Below are 22762 nucleotides of genomic sequence, written 5' to 3' on the forward strand. Positions count from 1 at the left end.
CCACTGGCAGAGTAGTGCTTGGAACTGTTTACTGACTGGCTGCGGATATTTTGAGAAAGCATGAGGAAGATTCCTCAAGGAAGCACAGAGAGTTGGAGATCTGACTTGTTCTTTTCAAAAGGATCATTAAGTTACTCTGCGCAGCACTAGAAAATGAAAAATGTGCTTCGTATGGTGCTGTAGAAAACCACATGAAATCCAACGACAAGGAGTAAACAGTTTATTGTTGACAATATGGGGGAGTGACAGGAAGGAAAATAAAAAGGAATTGCTTACAGCAAATTTTCATTTGCAGCCTATGGAGTGTTTGTTTCGGGGGGAAAGAAAGAAAAGGCAAGTTGTTCCTTGCTTTTGTTCCAGGTCGCTGTTGATACAGTGGATTCCTGATTTGGAGGAACGGCTGCCTACCTGAGCTTTCCCGCAAGAATGCAGCTCAAACCATGGGACATTTGCGCCCTGCTGTGATCATACAGCTCTTTATCCTCCCAGCTCCCGTGCATACCTCAGCAGCAGTGCCAGGCCATTGCCTGCTCACCTTTTCTGAGCGCTACAGACCCTTCTTATTGCGCCTGTACACAGAGACCATACAGGTGGGAGATGGGTAGCGACTTCCTTTGTGTTCCTTCATAGACCACAGCAACCACTCAGCCTTCTATCCATATCTTCCAGTTCATCATGCCTTGTAAATCTGGCACTGATTTCAATTCTGCGCTTAGTTAAGGGCACTTCTATTGTCTTTTGCTTTCACGTGCACGCAGTATGCAAGTAGGAAAAGCTGGAGTGCTGCAGAAATACCTCCTCCTTCATTTCATCCTCATCATTTGTGTTCTACAAATGGTTTTATTTTTCTTTCCGGCTTTCACTTTCTGAAAAGTAAAGCAAAATGCATGGGTTTTTTTAATCTCTAAAGTCTTGTCAGTACTCTATTGAATATAAGGAAAAGGCTGTTTTCCAGAGGTAGACCTTAGATCATGCTTCAAAAATTCATAGTAAATTCACAAAAGTGGGGCAGTGGGAGCTATCACTGTGATTAGGATGATAAAAACGATAAGAGGATGCCGGACTAAAAGTAATGGTCAGCCCCACTTAACAAATGAAATAGCAGTCTACCAGCCAGTGCTGATATCCAACTGATGCTGCTTTTACCCCGTACAATTGGCTCCTAGGGAGGTGCCTGAGAGAACGATGATACTTAGCCTAGGTGTGACCACTTGTAAGTAGTCTAGACTACTAAAATATTTGGTACTTCTGATAATTCTGTCCCAGGAGAGCTTTCTACTTGTCTCCGTTGAGTAGGATGGCTGCTCTGGGAGAGGGATCCTTATGGGCTCAAGACCTTCGTGAAAAGGATCCATTGGCATTTTTGAGTATTTTGGATGTTCTGATGGTGATGAAATCTCTATTAGTGACCTTCTGAGAATAGAAAATCCTCTGAGATTAAAACAAACAAGCAAACACCCCAGATTAAAACTACAGATTGTTTGCATGAAAATTTTTCCACACTTATTGGCGATTAATTCAAACCATTGCCTAAGATGCAGAGTTTTAAGCCTAAATGTAAGCCCACTCAGGTAGGTTTTACTGTTTATTCTCAGTGTAAAATCTGTAGTATTTTTTGTTGAAAATGTTTTGGGAATCATTCATTTTGAATCAAAAGAGAATAGATGAAATCTTTGAAAGCTCTTAATGCGAGAAAGCATCTCCTTGAATTGTCCACCTGCCCAGCTGGTCTCTTGACTAATTTGAACAGCCTTTAAAGCTGTTATAGCTACTGGGGAGGAAGAACAGAGAGTCTGCTGAGGGTCTAGATTCTCTGGTAGTTAAGAAGCCACCAGATAATGCTGCTTCAGAACTATCAAAACTGTGGGTATCTGCAGCCCCCTTGGCCTTTGCTTAAGACTGGGCACCTATGATCTCGAGCCGTGTTTTGAAAGTACGTTCTTTCTGTTCTGTAAGGCTTCCTGCTTTGTCTCCAGATTCCCTGGAAGCCATCTACTCTTATTTGTCTCTGAAGGTGACTTTCAATCTCTAGCTCTCAAGGAAAGAAAGCACCTTAAAGGGTTTCTCATCAAAATGTTGTTAGCAAGGCATGCTTAAAAATAAACTGCTCCTCTCCTTCCCTCCTTTCTAGAGTGAGCTGAGAAGACAACACCAGTTGAATCATCTGTCTGAGTCATGCAAACAGCTGTCATTGTTAGACGTAAAGATGAACTAAAAAGCTGTCATTTACTTGGGAGTATTTTTGTACTTGACTCACTTGTCCAGTGGAGAGGGGTTTTTATGTTATTTTTTTTTTGCCTCCTTTCAGATGGAAAATTACAAAAAAGCCATGTGTTGTGGTAATAGCTATAAACTCTGCCACTGAAAAAGCTTTACAGAAACATTCCACCTCGGAGCATCTGTCATCCTGCTTTTTTTTTTATTTTTTTTTTTAACTTGTGCATAACCTCTGTAAAGCCCTGTACAGACATCACGCAGTCCTTTGCTCAAAATGCCGGGACCTGTGCAACTACCTTCTTACTCCTGTGTGCTGCCCGAAGATGCCTCTTGCATCTGGACTGTAAATATGAACCTCACTCTCACTCCAACATCTAACACTTGACCCTTAGAATAATTCTTGCCCTTCTCCATCTCTTTTCTTGTGTTCTGTTGTTTTGTAGATCAGTATCTTTTGTAGCAGTGACTGCAGCACTTTCTTTACTTCGCACTTCTCACTATACTCATTGAACTCATCTCTTGTCCATCCTCTTTCTCTCCTGCGCTTTTCTAGTGATAATCTCTCTCCTCTCCTTTTAATAGGTATCTTTCATATCTTCTTCCATTAGCTGGGTCCTGTGAGTTTGCTACCAAGTACTGCGAGCCAGTAAGTCACAGCAGCAAAGAGCTATTTTATGCAAACTGCTGCTGATGTGGTCAGTCTGGTTTTGATCTTAAACCTGACTCTTGGAAAGTGCAGAGACTACTTCAGAGTCCTAAATTCTCTAGTACTTTGCCCAATTTATGATTGTGAGCACTTGTTCAAGATCTCTAATCACAGCTTCACACACGAAAAAAAAGTTTTGAAAAACTGCCGAGCTTGTAACATAGAAGAAAATCCCTACTTGTAGTTTGAGAGAGTAAAAAGGAGGGGAAGATGGAGCCATTCTTTATTGCCGTGTCTACCATAAAGCTTAACATCACTGACTTAAACAAGTATTATAATCATATCTCTGAAACAAGTCATGTTTTTAATACTTTTCTGACTTGAGGAATGTAATAATACGAATCTTCTAACATGAGCTGAAAGCTTATCTTGTCCAGTTCTTGAGCACTCGAAGTTTTTTCTAGGAGTCACATTAAAGTGCCATGCTCTCTTTTAAATGTAATTTTGAAATTTATTATAGCTGATCTCAAAATAGTGAAGGAAAAGTAATAATGATATTTCTAGTTCTGTAACCCTACAGGAGCTTTAATTTATACTCTAGAAAATGAAATTTATGGCATGTAGGAAATGTTGAGGCTAAGTCCGAGCAAAACACTTTCCTGTTTCTACAACACTCTTCACAGTGGCTTCTGGGCTTGCACTATCATGTTGTTTGGTTTTGTTGTTTTTCTTTTTAATTTCTCTGTGCTGCAGTTAGCTTCTTGCATTACATCCTTTATCTCATATGTTAGGGTTGGGTATACCTGTGAATATGTGATGGTAAATAGACGTTTTACTGTAGCTTTTGTCCATTGGAACTTGGACTCCTGCCTAAGTGGTACATACATACCAGATTAGTAGGAGTTTGGATTATTAAGTGGTGTATAGCTACCAGATCAGTAAAGTCTTGCCAGCAAGTTTATAGTCTAGCTAAAGATACCGATTTTTTTCTTTAGATGGGAGATCATTAACAAGTGCAGTCTTGTCAGCCCTGAAAATAAATTGAGCAGAGCCTCTTGGAACACTGCACGAAGGATAGGCACTAACATAAAGCAGTTATACTCATTTAATGCAGGAAATAAAGGTATTGTATAAAGCAAGTTGCATTATGTAAAAGACCCATTTGAAAACCAAGGTTAACACTTTGTACTGGGTATTCAGCATTTTATAGGTGCTACTAAAATTAATTTAATTTGTAAATGTCATACTCTATTTCAGGAAAATGGTAGCCATACCATTATTATGTAAAATACCATGGAATTAAAATGCATTCTTTTGATCAAGTCACTATCTTGTTAACTAATTTCTGTAGCCAGCAGTACTAAGCAGACAGCATGGATATGTTATGTTTTCAATGCCATGCCTGAAGCTTCAAACAAATTGATGTTTATAATGAAGTTGTGACGTGCTCACCATGATAAAGCTTTATCATGTTCAGATTGAAGATACTGTTTGAGCATATTTCAGAAATTCATAATACACCCCACCCCAACCCCCCCAGATTCTCTTATCTTCATGGAAAACCATAGTTTCTACTTATCTGGTCACTTACTTGTCAAAACAGTTTCCCTGAGAGCTTGAGAAAATTAAATGTGAGGCATATCACTGCCTCTTTAAGTCCCACTTCATTTTTCTGAAAGAAAATCTGCTGAAGTTCTTGGTATCCTTCCACTTTGGCTGTATACATGTTGTGTGACTGCCCAGGGGAGTTCTGATTGTCCAATAATTTTAACATGTGCTTATTTAAAATTTGTACTTAGGAAACCTTTTGTAATTCCCCGTAACCTGTTCAAGTAATTGGGCTCCTCGCACTTTGAAGTAAAAGAAATATGTAACCTTTATCTTTTTCTACTAGTTTTATCAGCCAAGTACAAATTATCTCTCTATTCAGTTGCCATTTGATAATTTTTCTTTTTTGTCTTGTATATGATACAATAAGGTATAGTAATTTTTAACATCAACTGAAGTTTTATAACCAGTTTACTTTGAGCAGTCTCTATTTCTCCATATTTGCATCTACGCAGTACTGCTTCTTACGTGAGTAAGTAGGAAAGCAAACAAAAAAAAGCCAACTTTTGGGAATGAGGTGAGGAGAATGCCTTCCTTTCAAAGGCATTTAAAATAAATTAAAATGAGGAAAATTCGTTGTTAATAAATTATTAATTTTGGGAACCATAACAAATACAGTAACAATTTTATTAAATATGTAGATAGAATGCTTAGACTTTCCAAATCTACACATGTTTAACTATCTCTTCAGCTCTGGAAGAGTAATGGTCAAGAACTCAAGAGAGCTGGCTTGCACGTTCCATGTTAGGATCTTTCATAGCTGTTTGCAGGATCTATGTTTAGTGATGCGTTTGATGAGCTAGCAGTCAAAGTTTGAGCCTCAATATGCAGTTGCATCATTGCGAGTTTCAAAATCTCTTTGCTTTCACTGGAAAGCTATTTATTTTACATGAGGGATTTATTTTTTTTAGCCCTCATAAGATGCCTTTGGTTATAAACATCAGAAATTTTGTGTTTATTGTGGTGACTGCATGTTGATGCCGTAACATCATAAATACTTGACCAAAAGAATGCTTGAATCCTTCAGACAGTATTTAGGAAAATCTTCTGGTGACTGACTTATTCCAAAGATTTTGTAAAATCTCGAGATGCTTTACCTGCCTTTGAAATGCAGCTGTCTGCAGGGTAAAATGTAGCAGCTGGTTTTACATAGAAGAGTTAACTCACCCTGACCCTGCAAAGCCTGGTACCTGACAAAATCACAGTGTGAGGCTTCAAGGCTGCAGGCAAACCTGAAAATAAGCAGCATAAACTACTGACAATTCCAAATAAATGACTGATTGTTGTTGGAGATATGGAAGGTGCCATTTTGTATTTTACTTGGTGGGATCACAAAACGTACAAAAATGTGTTTTGAGTGATCAAGTGTATTTTGAAGCTTAACTTTTTTTTCTTTTGAACTTGAGCTTGCCTTCCATTTTAGTGGGGTTGATAGCTCTCCGTGAACCCACTTCAGGGGTTTTGATTATAGGTCTACTTGAGAATGACAAGGTGACAGTATTTTCTTTCCTCATTTCGGTGTTGTTAAATTCTGAGTGCTGGCGAGGCTGAAATATTAGTCACTGGGAGAGATTTGCCATTATTTTCAACAAGTACTGGTGCTCTAAAGCTTTCACTTTAAACGAAACTAAACTGACCTTTATGGTTTCTTCGCTCTTGTTTTAGGGTTGATGCTGCTATGTCTGATGTGCAGCCCTCCTCCCTCTGTTGCTGATCAAAACCAAATTAAATGTTTATTCCTGAACTTAAACCTCTCCCAATGTTTTCCAATTTATAGCTGCTCAGACATGTTAGCTATTCATAAATTTTCAAGTGCCCAGTGTTTAAGGTGGAGGTTGTGGTCCCACTCAAGTCAGCCAAACTTATTTTTAGTGGGGCCATGTTTCCCCCATCAAAAAACTAAATCTTATACATTAATTTAAAATTTCATCCCTTCTGAAGACAAGAAAATAATCCTATTGAACAAAGCCTATTTAACATGTCTATGTTTTGCTATGTAAGTCAGTAGCCTTAAGTAAAAAAAAATTAAGCTGTAAACACAAAAATGTCATTTCAAGTAAGAACATAGGAAAATATTGCAAGTAGACTTTAGAAATTGTTTAGTATTTAGGACATGCCTTGCTGCTGTGACTGCTGCCTTCCCATGGAGCCCTTACTTGTTGTTCTTGGTTGCCTGCCATGATCAAACCACTATCAAGAGACGGGTATTTCTCATTTGCAGATGTTAGTGATTGTATTTTTTTGCTTTCTTCCTTTTGGAACAAAACTTTTAAAATTAGATTTTAGCAAAAGGTCAATTTGAAGCTGCCGGTTGATTGAATAAGCTCCTTTATTTCTGTATCTTTTACTCTCTTTAATGTCATGACTCTAAATGGATATGAAGATCAATACTCCCATTCCCTTCAGTTACAACATATCATATAAACTCAGATTACTTTTTCATCCAGAATTGCTGCTTCTCCTCTATTAATCGACACTGTAGGGCTCAACCATTCCCCAGAAGACCTGAGGAAGGGGATGTTCACAGGCAGGGTTATAGGAGCATGTATATCTGTGCTTTACTTTAAAACAAATGGAGAGAGGGGGAACGAGGAGACACCAATACTTTTCAGAGAAATGGAGCTATTCAGTGCTGTGTCAACAATTGTTTTTTCAGTCTTGGTGAGTATTACAAAATGAGCATTAGTCATTAAATCACACCCAGACTGTATTTAACCAGCACTTCTTTTTTCTCTCTTATTAGATGTGCTGTTATTGTGGAAAATTCTCTATGCTGGTGTCTGCAGGAGTTGAGAATGTGCAGTCCTAACCCAGAATGTTCATTCATATGCTTTCCAGAGCAGGATAGTGGTTCTGAGTGAGAGCAGTTAAAGCAGCTCTAATCTAAGGGAGTTCTGGTATTTCTACTCAATGTGTGTCTTTTCTGATAGTGTCGTTCAGAGTGATTTCCAATACAAACAGTCTTCTCTATTGATTTTATTTGCTGTGATATTGCATTTGATATGGCAATTTTTATTATTAGCATTTCATCTGACAGCCCCAAATACAGTACTTTCTACTGCTTCACTTTGCATACCAACTGGATGAGAATATTAAAGCCAGAATTTGACTGATCTATTGGTATTCTTCATAGTGAGCTCCCAGGTTTTCTTTGGAAGAGGTTGGTATGGCAAATTTGAGAGTTTGCATCTGGATTTCCTTAAGTTGTGTTATACACAGGTATATACAGTAGAAGTGTATCCTCCTACTCTTCTTAAAAATAAAACTATATACATTCAGGTCTGTAGGGTATATTCCTCAGAAATAATTTTGCAATGAATGGTAGCGATTCATATAAATAGTAATTCTCATGCAGTTTTGTTGTGAAAAATGGTGCTATTTTTGATTTCAGCATTTGAGCAAAATAACGTGGCAGTAAGAAGTTTACGATCAGAAAGCATTAATTTACTCATACTCTACTGGACATCAGCAGCACGGGAGGATGGCAAAATAATGAATACATTTCATTCTCTCCCAAAGCGGTGTGTCACTAACTGCTCTTGATTCAGAGGACTCCGAGTTTCAGGCTGTGTAAAACCATCTGGTAGCTGTCCTCAGAGTCGCAACACATGGATTTTATTGAGGGACTGGCAGTCCTGGAGAAGGATCATCTTGAGAGAATGGGCAGAGGTGGCTGTTGCTCATTTATTGTTCTTAACTAGATCTCTACCTTCATAGGTTATACTATGCTTGCTCTAGTTTGGATTTCTACTTCCAAGTAGTATAGCTACATAGTAATTTATGAAGAGAGATGTTTAGTTTCCAATTAAGTCTTAAGCATTGACGTTAATGAATGATGCTATGGTATTTTGAAACACCTCTTTTTTTTTTTTTCTTTTCCCCTTTTTACCTTAACCTCCATATAATTACTTTTTGATTTAAGGTTGCTGTTGATTTGTTATATGCTTGTCCTTGGTCATTGCACTGCATGGTTTCTTGGTGTAAATAGATAACTGTGAAACATCAGATAAGAGGGCATGAGTGACACTTCCCATTATCCAGTGCCATGCTCTCAGTTACCAGGAAACATTTCCTGCATTTGAAAAGATCCTCCTATGGATTACTTTTTTTTTCTCATGGAGACTGTTTTGTGGTATTTGTTGATGTATTACCCTGGGTGACATTGGAAATAACTTTTTGTCAAATACACTTAATTATGTGCCAACAAACACTTTTCTATTAAACATAGCTTCTTAATTGCATGTGGTTTGAGTAGAAGGTTAAAATCATGTACTTTATTACAAGGATTGTTTTTAAACTGGCTTTTTGTTTACATGTGGTGCGTTGAAGTGATGCTAAAGAACTTCAATGCGTTTGGAGAAGCTGGCAAGAATATCACAGCTATTGTCATTTACCGTTCTTATTTTCCTCTAGAATGTTATTTGCTTGTGCTGACTTCTAGTGTTTCTGTGTTGCGATGCAACATAAAGGTCTGTTTGCTGTGACAGCCAATTTAGCTACTGAACGCTTAAAGAACCCCATGAGCCGATAACTAGATCAGTCCAGAATTCTGCAACTAAATCTGGATGTAGGAGTGGGCTGATGAGTGTATTTTCTCACACTCTCTAGAAACATGTGCATGTCTTGGATGTTGCATGGTTCACACGTGCCTTTGATGTGAATTGGCAGGAAAAGCAGGAAGTTCTAGAAACGGACGATGAAAAGGTTGATCTCCGATCTGGATTGCTTTTTAATTCTGCAGTCCTCAGGGAGAATCTCTGTATTTTTCAGAGAGAGACCATTATTTCTCCTTCTTTGAGAGCAATTACAGGCAGACAGGAAATAGTGTCAATATGCTGAGAGTCCAGAATGCATGAATACATGCTGTTTCTTGCTCTCTAATTGAGAAATTAAATGGAGTTACATTTAATTGCGAAATTGTAAACACCATTTGTCAGCAATAAGCATTGCCCTCCCCAGCTGAAAATACTAAGAGACAGCAACATCATCTGACCTGGTGATACAAGCTTTCCTAAAGGGAGGGGTTTGGATGTAGGGGTTATAATTCACACCTCACAAAAAGAGCATGAGTTTCACGGAGTTCCTTTTGCTTCTTTTTATGAGTTACTCAAAGTTCCCGCTCGGTCCCCATGTGTTGCCAGGTCTAGTCGAGAGGTGGCATCCCTGCCCATGACAGGGAGGTTGGACTAGATGATCTCTAAGGTCCCTTCCAGCCTAGGCCATTCTATGATTCTATGATTCTTCTGTTACTTCGTTTAAAGATCATCATCATCATCCTCCTGGAAAATGTCTCACTGAATTTAGCTTAGCCCTATAAAAGCAGAATACTGTTTCTGGTAGTATCAATGCTGCTAGGCAAGGTAAAGACATTCAAGAATTGTTCTCTCATTAGCACGCTTCCCCATGTCAATAAACAGCAGGGAGCCTGTCTCCAGGATAGCTGACATGTTTGTGAATCCTGGAGGTGATGGCGTGAAGTGAGTCCTGGCAGGAGTCTGGACAGAGCGCTGCTCTAGAAACAAGTGATGGAAGGGAAATGCCTCATTATTGCACAGTAAAATCAGATTCTTGCCAGTATGAAGCTCTCTAAAGGCAAGATTCAGCTCATATTTTACAGCCTGAGCCACAATGGTTTGCAAGGAAGAACTACTCAAGAGAGAAGGGACTGGTTTGTTTTCCCATAGGACATGCTTGTCAAAAGTCATCAGTGTTTGCTGGTTATGTCCAGGGTACAACAACTCTCCCAGCAAGTTCCCTTGTTGTAGTTATCGCCACTGCTGGAGGTAGGATTTTGTTGTGTGTGGCTGGGAAGCCAGAGTGGCAGTCAGGGTTTGACTCGTACTTCAGTGGCTTTACTGCAGGGCTGGTTACCCGAGAGACTCAAATGCTGCTGGACTTGGCACGAAAAAGCTTCTCACTAAAAAAAAAACCGACAAAAAAAATAGATGGGATGTTTAGCAGACTGTTTTCAGGAAGAGGTCTTTGGAAAGTTTGTCGCTTTTAGTCTGACATAGAGTATCTGCTGAACTTCAGCAGAAATAGCATTCTTCCTTTTACAGAGATTTTTGGCGAAAAGCTTTTTCTTGGGAGGGGTTTTTCATCTTCATTTTGCTTCTGCTTTGAGGCCTGATCTGACTGCCATGATCTACGGATGTTGCTGCATTTGGTTGTTGATTGTGTTGTTGTCAGGGCTTTCTAATGCTGAGAAGAGAGGCCCTTTCGTGTCTGTCCATATGGGAGTCATGTAATAGGCAACAGGACACATACGGTAAAATCCAACTCTTACTGTCCACAGCCTGATGGATTTTAAGTCCAATTCAACAGGAAACACCAGAAATACTTGGTGTCAAAGCATTGAGATTTCTCTGCTGAATGTTTTCTCATGCTCAGCAATCTTAGTATAATGCTGGTTAATACACTACATATTTTCTAGTTTTGCAGAATGGAGTAAGTATGTCACAAATAATTGATTTAGGATCATATTTTGCCTTTATTGCCATGCAGCTGGAAAGATATGCTAGCCACTTAATTAGAGCCAGCTTTTAATGAAGATAGTGAAAGGAATTGCAATAAATGGAGCAGAAGCAAGATCCAAGTATTGCTAAATGCAAATTACAGGATTAAAGACTCAAAAACATCCTAAAGGTTAAAAAAGACCTTGATTTTGAGGAAGTTCTGTGCATGGTCAGCAAGGGTATGGGGTTTGTGCCCTCTAACAGCCTGTTCCAGTCCAGCAGAGTATTACATAAATCTGAAGATGTGTGGTATATCAGGAGGGTTTAATTGTACCCTTCTTTTGACTATGTTTCTTGCTGAAGCATCTGAGATCACAGAAGAATTGATCCAAGAGTTTTGGTCCTAAACAACAAACTCCCATCTAGATAAAAATCTTACCATACTCAAGGCATGTAGTGTGTTCATGTTAGAGGCACCAGGTGAAGAAATTAATAAATCACTTATATTACATTTATGCTATATTTATATTATCTACATAAAAATATTGTATAGAAATCACTGCTTCCAAAAGACTAGGGCATCACAGATTGTGGCAGATCAAATGCATCAGAAATGCAGATTTGTAACATAATAATGAGCAATGTTCCAAATAAATTACAACAACGTGCAGCTGAAGAGATGTATAACTGTGATTGCTACTGCAGCAAAAGTTTTACCAGCTTATCTAACTCCAGAGGAGAGCCATAAAGCTGTATTAATTATTTGTAATCAGACACAGATTGGCAAGAGACAACTCTGAGCCCAAGGGCTCAATAAATGAAACTACAAGGACCCACACAGTTGCTTTCATTCTGAAAGGGTTTTTTTGGTTAAGTGGAAGCATTTTAAACATGCATTCAGGAGTGAGAGAATAAATATTCAGTTTGCATTCAGTGCCAGTGCTCCAATGGTGTTTGGAATTGTTCAGGCAATGACCCCTGATTATTCAAGGGCTAAAAATCTGCATGCTATCACCAGCACCCTTTTTTTTTTTTTTCTTTCTTTCAGTGTTGTTTATGGCTTTGTTATTGCTTTAGTTAGTGTTTTGGTTTGTTTGGGTTTGTTTTTTTTTTGTTTTGTTTGGTGAGAGGGACAAGGAAGGGGAAGAGGTAAGTCTTACTACAAAGAGAACCTTCTCTGTATTTATTTCAGGGAAAAACCTCCATGTCGTTAAGTTTGTGTTTAAAAAAAAAAAAAAAGGCAACACAGAAATGATAGTTTTCTTACAGAGAGATTCTGAGACCAAGGGAAATATCCTCTTTTTCATCCTGTTACATGCGAGGATGTGAAATCAAAGTGAAAATATTTTCTTGATTTGCAATGTCTTTTCACAATGTAACACAGTAAACTAAAGGTTGATTCCAATTTTATTTAGAGGTCATTATGATTTCCTTTTAAAATAGTGCATAGATAGCAAATTCCCTATTTTGTAGTCTACCATCTGTAACTCTTACTGTCTATTTAATTAGATTTCAGTGTAGCATCTGTAGCACTGGTAAATTCAAATAATTAAGCTTCATGATTTTTTTGTGCATTATACATGTTATGGAACTAGTTGGTGCAGAGCAGATAACTCCTTTTTTGGAAATTCTGTCGTGAATGATTTCCTCATTTATACCTATTACAACTTTGAGAATAATTTGATATAATTGGGTTCAGTTTGAAATACTTATTGCTGTAGGTTCACATTTTCTATATCTGTTTCTTTTTCTCTTCAGTTAAATTTTGTTTTCCCTAAAACCTCTTATTACTCCTTTCATCAAAGCAGCTGAAATTAATGGTGGTCTGGGAGGGAAAGAAACGGAGAAAGAGAGCTATCATCACCCAGATGGAAGCTAAGTTGGATCCATCCCAAAACATTACATGCTTGTGCCAAGACTTGAGTTTCTAAATGCAAATAACTGGATATTCTTTATATAGAGATATATATTTTTATTTATTTATTTATGTTAATTAAACAAATGATTGTCTAAACAGCAACATAGGCAATACCTGGAAGGGCCCTACCTGCATTTCAGTTCCTGGTTTAAGGGTTGTTTCTATAGGTTTTCAAGGTTTTTTCAGTAGTTTTATATAAAATTCTTCTGAGTAGAGATTCAGACATAATCTTCTGGGGGTTTTGCTGTATGGCAGTTGCTGCCTAACACACCTGAGCCCTAACGCCTGGGAAACAGAAAATTTGCATGATATGCTTTGGGTGGATACGAAGTCCCTCTGGCTGTGTTTCAGATTAGCTGAAAGCCACGAGGTGTAGGTTAACCCTGCTCTGAGACGTTGGCTTTATGAGCTTGCTTCTGGCATGGCACTAACCCAGTTGCCTGGTGTCTTGTCAGCTCCTGGCTCACGGGAGCTCCTGGCTGCCCTAAGCGCACGGTTCATATCCAGCCGAGGCCAACGGTGCTGGCGTCACTGCCTCTGGGAACCCAGCACTGGCTACATCATGCACCAAGGGAGCTTCAGAGACCAATTTAGCACTGTTAATTAGTAGCCTGTTTATTATGTTTTTCCAAGTTCTCTATGATGATAAGATTAATGGTTATTGTTATACAAGGCAGAAAGGAAGACGGGAGCATCCTACGGGCTGGTTCCTTGCAGGGCTCTTGTGGTCGTTCTGTTGGATGGAGAGTCCATGCTGACTTAGGATTCGGATACCAAATGAACCAGACTCTAACTTGCCTTTGGAACCTGAATGGCAGAGACACATTTAGCTAAAAGTCAATCTTGCATATCTTAGCAAATATCCAAAAATATTTGGTCTTGGTTATAAACCAGCTTTTGGAGGCAGATCAGCTCATCTAGATTTTTTTTTTTTTGATACCTTTCTTCAAACTTGTGGGAAATAATTGAAAGTCTAAGTAAGACATACTATAAATCTTCTATAGTTAAATGCAAACAAACTCCTTCCATGTAAAATCTGCTTATCTTTTTGAAATCCCTTGGCTGACAATTTGATCTCCAGATTTCTATGACTTCCTGGCTTATGACGTTTAAATCCATATCACTGAAAATAACAAGATTAAAACACGAAAGCCTGCGGAAGATATCAGTTTGATGTAATTTAATTGCTCAAACACCAACATTTGAGACTAAGGATTACTTTAATTCAAGACTGACGAAGCTGCTACATGAAATTTAAAAACTGGGACGAGATTTTCATTTGGACTGATAGCTAGCTTCTGGTGTTGCCCCCCTCTGCCCTTCGCCAAATGAGTCAGGGGAAAATGAGGAATTTTGATCTCATTTGTGGACAGAACTACGAAGCTTTCGCACTGTTCTTGCGATGTAAAGGTGTCTCAACATGTCCACAGCAGTGAAAATGTACTCAACACCCTTAATGACGTTGGAGTAATGGGAAATCATTACTCTTACACCTCGTGCTTTCTCTACAGTCACAAAGTGCATTTCCACTTCAGGAATCTGAAGCAGAGAGATGATGTAACTTTTGGTTTTGACACTGCTGGGTGAAGGGCAGAGCCGAGAATAGAATTGAGGTCTCTGCAGTGTGCCCCTGTTCTAGCCACCCTGCCTAGTTCTTTCAGCCAGCAGCTACTGGAGGCTTTGCTGACCCAGCTGCAAGCAAATTTGGGGGCAGCCGAATTTTATTTGAATTGCCTATGTTTGTCGTGCAACTGCAACTAACGATTTTTCTTTCAATTATTGAAAATTGTTGCACTTGCATCCTACCGTTTATGTGGCAATTCTGTCAAACGATGGAAGATTTGTAGCGATGCCTGTGGAAAATGTTGCATTTATTGAGTGTTTATCACAAATCCCTTGCCGTAATGGAAAATTAAGCAGCATGGGGAGCATGATGAATAGGTATTAAAGAAGAAATCAGAACACGTTAAGAAATGCTGTAGATATGGAAACATTGATGCTGACCAGCTCTTGAGAAGTGCCACTAAAAGAAACGAAGCCAGTTCTAATGTCTTTTGAGGGAGACTGCGAGTGTCTGACTGCTCAAAGCTAATATTACACTGGTACCTTGGCAAGATAATGCTTAAAAGTTAGTATTCTGACTTTGTAGTTTTGTGGCTTGTGAGCAAACCAAAGATGCTGTGGGATCAGGAAAAAAAGGCAACGTGCTCAATAGCTTTGAATTCCAGGGCAGGTTGCTGAATTAACAGGTTAAGAGAGAAAGAAGGTTCAGGTTTATAAATGGCAATATTACTGGTTACGCACATTGTGTAGGATACATTAATTTCGCACCATGGCGAATATTAATGCAGCAATTCTAACACATTTATTTTGTAACACTGTTGTCTTGTCTTTCCCAGTGATTAAGTAATTAAGCATTAATCTATTATTACCACTGGGAATAGAGTGGAATCAGGTATGAATTCATAATTTTCCATTTATACAAGTTATCGGTTTTCAAAACATTTCTAAACTACCGATTGTCTTTCAAGGGGTCATTTAATTCTTTGTTTATTTTAAATATGTTGCATGTGATTTAGTGTGATTTATGGAAGCTGACAAAGCTGGATCGTTAGGAATACGGTATCTTTTGAGTAGTTGCTTTTGTTGGAAATAAACTGCTATGTTTTGGGATAGTTCTTAAGAAGTCTAACTTTCCTTCTTTCCTCTTGTTGCCTTTACTTAATGATTTACAGATTGTTATTTTTTTACCATTCTTATAAATAACTGACATACTGGCCTTCTCTTTTTCTATCCCATACAGTCCTATACGAGCCATCTTACAGAAGGAATTCAAATGCTCTCAGCCTAATTCACTATTGTTCTTTTCAAGCCAATGTAACTTCACTAAAATAATAACATTAATAGAATCGCAAAGCATAATACTGGGCATACTGTTATGATGAATCAGATTTGGCCATTAGCCAAAAATCTGCTGGTATAGCTCCAATAATCCTGCATCTGCAGAACTGTGTAAACCAGATATTTTTCAAGGGCTTAAAAAACTCAGAGACTTTTTGCTGAAGCTGTAATATACTTTTTCATTGTTGCATATTTGTGACTTTTCTGGAATCGCATAGAATTTTCATGATTAATGTGGATTCTCTGTTGGCACAGAAAAAGAGCATCATCAAAATTCATATGTGTGTCACCTGGCAAAGAGCATCACTCAAGCAGTAATACGAAAGCCTTTGAAAGCATGGAAAAAAGCTGATGTTCACTGGCATGAAAAGAATATCCATAATAGTCAAGCCTATCTCTCTTAATCCTAATGAGTGGTTACAGAAGTTTCTGAAAGGTACCTGCATGTTTTTCCAGCAGTGGCTAAAAGGAAAATATTGATCAGTATGTTTGATGTAATGTAGTATATTAAGGCTTTTGGCATGTTCTAAGCACTAGACTGGTTTGCTTGCACCAATATTTTCAGCAGCATTCAGGCAAATAACAAAAATGAAGATCAATAAAAGCATTAGAAATAAATGTTATTCTCACGGGTGAAGAAATACATTGTGCTGAGCCTAAACACAGCATAGATTTACAATATTGTTCATGAGAAAGCATGATGAGCCAATTGATAGAGGAGTTATCACAGATATCCTGTCTTCAATAGTAGAAAATTCTCTTATTGCCTCTGGCAAAATAGGTAAAAGTCAATTCTGTGGACTGGCTTGGGTAGAAAAGAAGGTTGCGATAAGGAAATTCCCCAAAGCACTGTATAAACATCGCCCTATCTTCTGACCAGTCATTGCCTTCTCACTATGTATTTCAGAATATATTATGTTCATATGTAGTTCAGAAATAATACCTTGCAGCTAGAAAGACTGACGAGATCCTGTTCATTGCAAGAGGGCAAACATTTCTCAGAGCACTAAGCGGCAGTGCCTGACGCCTGTAAGGACCAGGTACCGATATGGCTGAGCCCAGATGGCCAGAACCAGTTTTAGAACAAATAGCTGTGAGGCATATTCTTGAAAGTAATGGGCCATGAGGGCAGTCCTCAAAATCTCCTGCACATCACAGACTCATTTAAAAAACTGTATATATTGGGCAGTCAGTAGCACCCACATAAAAACAGTTGTTATTTGTGCTTTGACTAGGAGATTGGATGAGAGACCTCCTTGGGTCCCTTCCCACCTGACCGATACAGTGATTTTATGATTCATGTAGATACAGATATGCTCAACTAAAAGCATGTGAGGTGAGGTTTTTTGGTGGGTTTGTTTTGTTTTGTTTTTTTCTACTGTGTTTTATACCTGCCTATTCAGGTAGCATTGACTACTTCAGGGTTTTAAGTACAGATAGTTGTGACTGATGAAAACCTACGTTTTCTGTTATGGAAGGTGGCTCTGGAAAACACCGACCTAGAGATCCACGAGCAGTATTTCTTCCAGTTTCTGGTGAGATGGGGGAGGGGAGAGAAGAGAGGCAGAGGCTTCATAAACTATTGATAGTCCCTTATAGCTGAAATTTGTTGTCCTTACTGAGTGCTTGCATGAACAGTTGTGATGCATGTGACTCCTGCTGAGCTGTGCTCTGTGGGAGTTGAGACATGGTGTTCTTTTGCAGTGGATGTGGCTGTCATTTGCTAAGCTAGATGCTTATGTAAAATACGGCTTTTAAGTATTAGGGTGTCTTTTTTTTTTTTCCCCTCTTTGTGCAGTAGTAGGGCAGCTCTTTCAGATTTATGGTGCATCATCTTTACATAACCATTTCAAGCTGCTTCAGCAAAGGAGGCAAGGAAGAAAAGATTCTGTTTAACCCATAAGCTTTGAGGTTTTCTTTGTAGTTTGTCCTTTGGGTGAAATAGTCACATGGATTATTAGTAGCCTTTAAAAATAATACTCCTACTCCGTATACTCAGAGCAGATCCCAAAAAACGCTCTGTAAAAACACAAATAGAAGAAAGCTGCTTTGGAGGACCTCTCATCAAATGCCATTAAGTCAGATGTTTTTTGTTTCTTAATTTTTCTGATAGCTAAACCAGAGATGGGGAAAATAAATGTATCCTGCTTATTGGTCTTATTCTTTCACTTCTTATATATATATTTCTAGATGGATATTGGGACGGTTCTTGCAATCCTGTTCTGAAGGGGAGATTCAATGGTAGTGTTTTAAGGATTGTACTGCTTTCTCCATATGTTTGCTTTCATAGTAGCCACGTTGAACAAAACAAACGTTATAGAAACAAAAGGCAATGCTAAAAAAGTCTACATGCAAATGTTTCACGGGTACCTTTGAAATACCCCTTTTTCACGTGTGGATGTTCTCCAAGCTCCGGAGCTCTCTTGGTGCACCTTCCAAGAGAGGAGCACCGAAAATATTGTTGTTATTTTTCTAGCTGGAAAACAGACTTCATGGTAAACTTCTGCTTTTACAAAAGTTTTTAAATATTTAGAAATGTAATTCCACTGGGAAATAAGGAAACAAATTTTGAAACTTTTCAAGTGTCACAGCAGGTGGGCGAGTGACTATGGACTAGTACCCGCTTCAGAAGTCCTCTGGCTTTACTGAGCTTAACCAGTACACTGTGCCAAATGATGGCATTTGCGTGGAAATAACCACTCACACGTGGTTATTTGGGTGACTGATGGAATTGAAGTAGAGTAAGGAAAAATGAGTGCTTTACAGCACGCTTCGCTGGGCAAAGGTAATGGTGTGAGCGCTGACAGACATGGTGAGAAAAGTCATAGTCACGGGAGCTGGATTTCCTAAAATACTATAAATTAATCCTATTCCTATAGCTTTGCTGGACAGCAGAGATGCCTAAGATTAGATGTATTATGAGTTGTGTTATTCGGAAATATATAATGTTTTGTTCTATTTGGTGGTAAAAAGAACTGTTTAAAGAGATGCCAGTGGCTTTAAACCCTGGCCACAGGCTCCTTAAAGGAGCACAGGTTTTGCTGCACTTAAATAAATGGCCCAGTTGAGGACGTCTTTCACAAATCCCTGATTAGGAGTGTGGGAATTGCTAAATGTTATTGCAAGTGAAGAAAATGGAACAGCTATAAAATTTCAGATAGGCACGACAGAGAGACCAGAAAAAGGAAGAGGAGTAAGTTGCCCGTTACTGTGATGCTGCTTCTCTCACACGCACAGAGAGGCACAGGCTCCTCTGTTTTCGTATTTCAGTCAGTTCAGGACTTGGATCTGCACACTAACTCAACAGGTATGCTCTCTATGCTATTTCTGTATCACTGTTACAATACGTCTGATAAGGGAAAATACCTTAAAAATAAATCATAAAGGTTTTAATTTTAGTGAGGGAAAACCTGAATTCGTCTGAATTCTGGATTTTCAGTTGTCTGTTCTGTTTGTCATATTGCAGTGCACCGCTTTTAGTTTAGAATACCTTATTCTAGCATTTAAAATAACAAATAAATATAAATACCTTATTATAATATTAGTCATATCATCTGATGACTTGGTTTGATTTATATAGTGCAAGCTAAAGGATGTTATTTGGCTCTTATGTACCCACAGATGCATGCCTAGTCATGCTGTTTTATGTACAACACAGCTGCTACTGTGTTATTGAGTTTTCTATCTAAGTGAAATAAATTTTTCCCACGTACGGCCTGATTAATCAGCCTGTACGCAAAACTGAAACCAGACAGTAACTAAAATCTACCACCCTTACCCACGACTGGACTGAAGAATATCGGAGCAGGTGAGAGTGCCATAGTTTTCACCTAAGGGCTAGAGTAGCAACTGCAGGCTTGATGTACTGTGTTAAAGCCATCCACCACATCTGCATAGCTACAAGTCTTTATCACTCTGTCTTGGCTTTTTGGAGCTATTATGGGGGGCATTTCAGGAAGAAGACAAATATGCAAAGATTGGTACTGTTACTCAGCTTACTCAGCCTTCGGGTGGGAGCAGTGTCACCTGCCATTTCTGTAGGGACTGCACGGATAATATACCCCCATTTGTGAGGCTTGCAAAGACCACCGTGCTGTAACACTGTAAGTGCCTTAGACGGATTTTAGGAAATGGTTACCTTGTGCGACAAATGACTCTGTTTGGAGGATTCAGTTCTTCCTTAAGCTAAACTCTCGGGTGCTAAGTGCTAGGACTTTCCCCTGACCTCTCCTTTCTGTACTTGCTTCTCATTATTCTTCAGTTCCCTGTTTGTCATTCCATAGTTAGCTGAAATAATCAGGGTTCCAGCAGCAACACCTGCTGTGATTAAAGTGAAGTACCATATGTTGGCTCAGCAGGGCAAAGTCACCTATAAACTGTTTTCCTTTTTTTGAACGGGAGGACAGACCTTGCTTTCAGGGAGCAAGTTATATGAAGGGGTAGTGAAAATCCCTCTCCAAGTGAACTGGCATCAGTGTCCATAGGTAAGCACTGCAGTGATATTTCAGTCTTGATTTTTCATTATAGGATTCTGCAAGACTGGTGATCTTTCAGGCTTCAACAGGGCAAAAGATACACTTTAAATGTGATTCATCTCATCTAACTTGAGCTAGCTGCACTATAGTTGTATTTCAGTCAGCTGGTTAGACTTATTTTGTAGCCACTGGAGTGAAGCAGACAATTAATTCTCAGATATGGTTCATCTGACCTAATTTAGGTAGCTGTGTTAGGATGAGATGAATGGTGCCTGCGTCGTCTGCCTATTGAGTAAAGGAAACCTAGACAACTAGCTTAGATGAATCCTACCTTTCATGTCAATATTGAGATATCTTCTGATACACAATCTATGTATACTTTAAGCTCAAGCAACATACAGTCCTGAATGGAGTAAGAGTTTTCTTATCAAAATCGCACCAAATCTTACCAGGTCAGTGTCACTAGGTTGCTGAGTTGCAACTTTTCTATGACAGACTACGTGTGCAATTATTTAAATACTGCAATATTATTTTATTTAATTATAGTATACAGATATAAAATTGTCAGCATTGTGGTATTAAAATGGCAATGTTCTAAAGTAGATTAATGTCAAGATCAAATGGGACTTGTTGAGAAGAGATTCTTACAGACTACTCTCTTTCTTGGTCCACAGAAAACAACTCTAATTCCTATGTATTTGCCAGTAGTTTTGGTATTTTTCTTTAATATGATACAGAAGAATACATTGGTAGAGTGATAATGATCAATACGTTTTTGAGGTGTCCTAGATTTTTTGTACTTCTCATTTTTGAGGAAAGTTCTTTAAAATTTTATTGTAGCAATGATTCTCATAGGCTGTTCTAAAAGCAATTCAATAACCTTCGAAATTCCTGCTCTAACACTCATAGCACTTCATTTCCATAGCAAAACTTACGGTGACAGATGACAATTACAATCTCCAAAGACTAGTTTAAAGTTAACCTCCTACTTGTGAAAGTGGCTGTTTATAAAAAGTAACATTTCAAATTTATGGTTGAGTTTTTATATTATACTCTTTGTTGGTGTAGAGTTGAGTAGAGATTCTCAAGATACACAAGCCCAACTAAAACCTTAATGTAACTATGAATAGTTTCTGTACCTTAATTGTCTGACTGTCTTGTATTCATTTCTTTACCAGAAGATTATTATTAGAAAGGAACTTCTCTGTTTTCTTTGTTCCTTTCTTTGGACAGAATCTGGTGAAATAACAAGTATTGATTTGCATCAGGTTCATTTTGGTAATGATCACACTTACTTTACCAAACCTTTCCTGGATACAGGAAAGAAGCCTTAACCTACCTCTAACAGCCTCAAGTCAGTAACCATCAAGGATTTAGAATATAACAGCATGACGATGAACAGAGTCCTTAGTGTGCAGCTCTGACAAAGCTACGGAGGGCATTTCATTTATAGTGGTTTCTCTAAAGGCCAGTTTTGTCTATCAAAATGGTTGTAAGGTCCGAGAGGGCCATTTTTGGACAATATCTCTTCTATTTGGTGAGGAAGGGACAACTGAACTGATCATAGCTAGCTGCTTGCTGGCTGACACACAGTGAAGACTTCTTACTACTCTTGCATTTTGATTAGTGTGTTGGAGGTGAGCAGAAAACCATGGCTGTACATTGCTGTGCCCTTTACCTAACACTTGAGACTTGGGTGGGTGGACATGGCAGACGTTGCATTTCCCAAAAGTGTCTCCAGGTGTCTGTTTCTTCATAGCTTGAACCTGCAATCTGCAAGAGCTTCCAGCAGTTCTGTGCATGTATAGCAGCAAAATGGGACTTACGGTTTTTCTTGTAACTGTCATAGTCTTTGCCATGTTATAAGGTATCTTAGTTGAGTATTATATTTTAAAGAGAACATTATTTTACATGCAAGTTTCTGGTCATAAGGAGAGACTTTATTATGGGTGCTTGAAGTTATATTTCTAGCTAGCTGTGTGCAAGAGGTGTTCTCATTGACCAATATCATTGTAGCATCCTTGATTCATTTGCAATACCTCTTCTGTATGGGACAACCAGATAATCCTTAAGGTTATTTGGTTGTCCCATACAACCATACAGCTCCAAAATGGCTGTTAGACTCATCATTAATGTCAGTAGGTTTGTGTATGTGACTTGTCGTGCAAACCCCAATCTGGAGAGACAGATCTGAGACTCCTTGTGGAGGAGCTCCTGGATGAAGCTGGGTCTTTACTCTTTTTGTCTCAGTGAGATTCCTTTTGCTGTTAATCTTCAGATGAAAGGGATATTCTTCAAATGGATTATTAAAAATACTGCTGAAAACTGGCAGTCGTCGAGTTTCGTACTCACCAAAGAACCTCTCTGTGTCTCGTTAGACACCACCTAGCTCTCCTTACTGTATGCTGAAAAAAACCCCTTAGTAAAAAAAGAGCCAATTCCTTCTTTAATTTATATGAATCTCTCTTGAAAGACTGTCTCTCTAGTTCTACAGCCAGAAGTTACTAAGAAGGCCAGAGTTTTCTGAAGGTTTTTCTGGCCT

The 22762-nt window shown here is 38.6% G+C and overlaps 1 protein-coding gene across 1 annotated transcript in view; it reads left to right on the top strand.

Moving 5' to 3' along the window:
- SPOCK1 (sparc/osteonectin, cwcv and kazal-like domains proteoglycan (testican) 1) overlaps positions 1-22762 on the top strand; it is a 268007-nt gene that overhangs the window by 14205 nt on the left and 231040 nt on the right. The gene's annotated exons all lie outside the window — the stretch shown is intronic.

The sequence above is a fragment of the Apaloderma vittatum genome, unplaced genomic scaffold, assembly GCF_000703405.1.
Source record: "Apaloderma vittatum isolate BGI_N311 unplaced genomic scaffold, ASM70340v1 scaffold4850, whole genome shotgun sequence".
NCBI classification, from domain to species: domain Eukaryota; kingdom Metazoa; phylum Chordata; class Aves; order Trogoniformes; family Trogonidae; genus Apaloderma; species Apaloderma vittatum.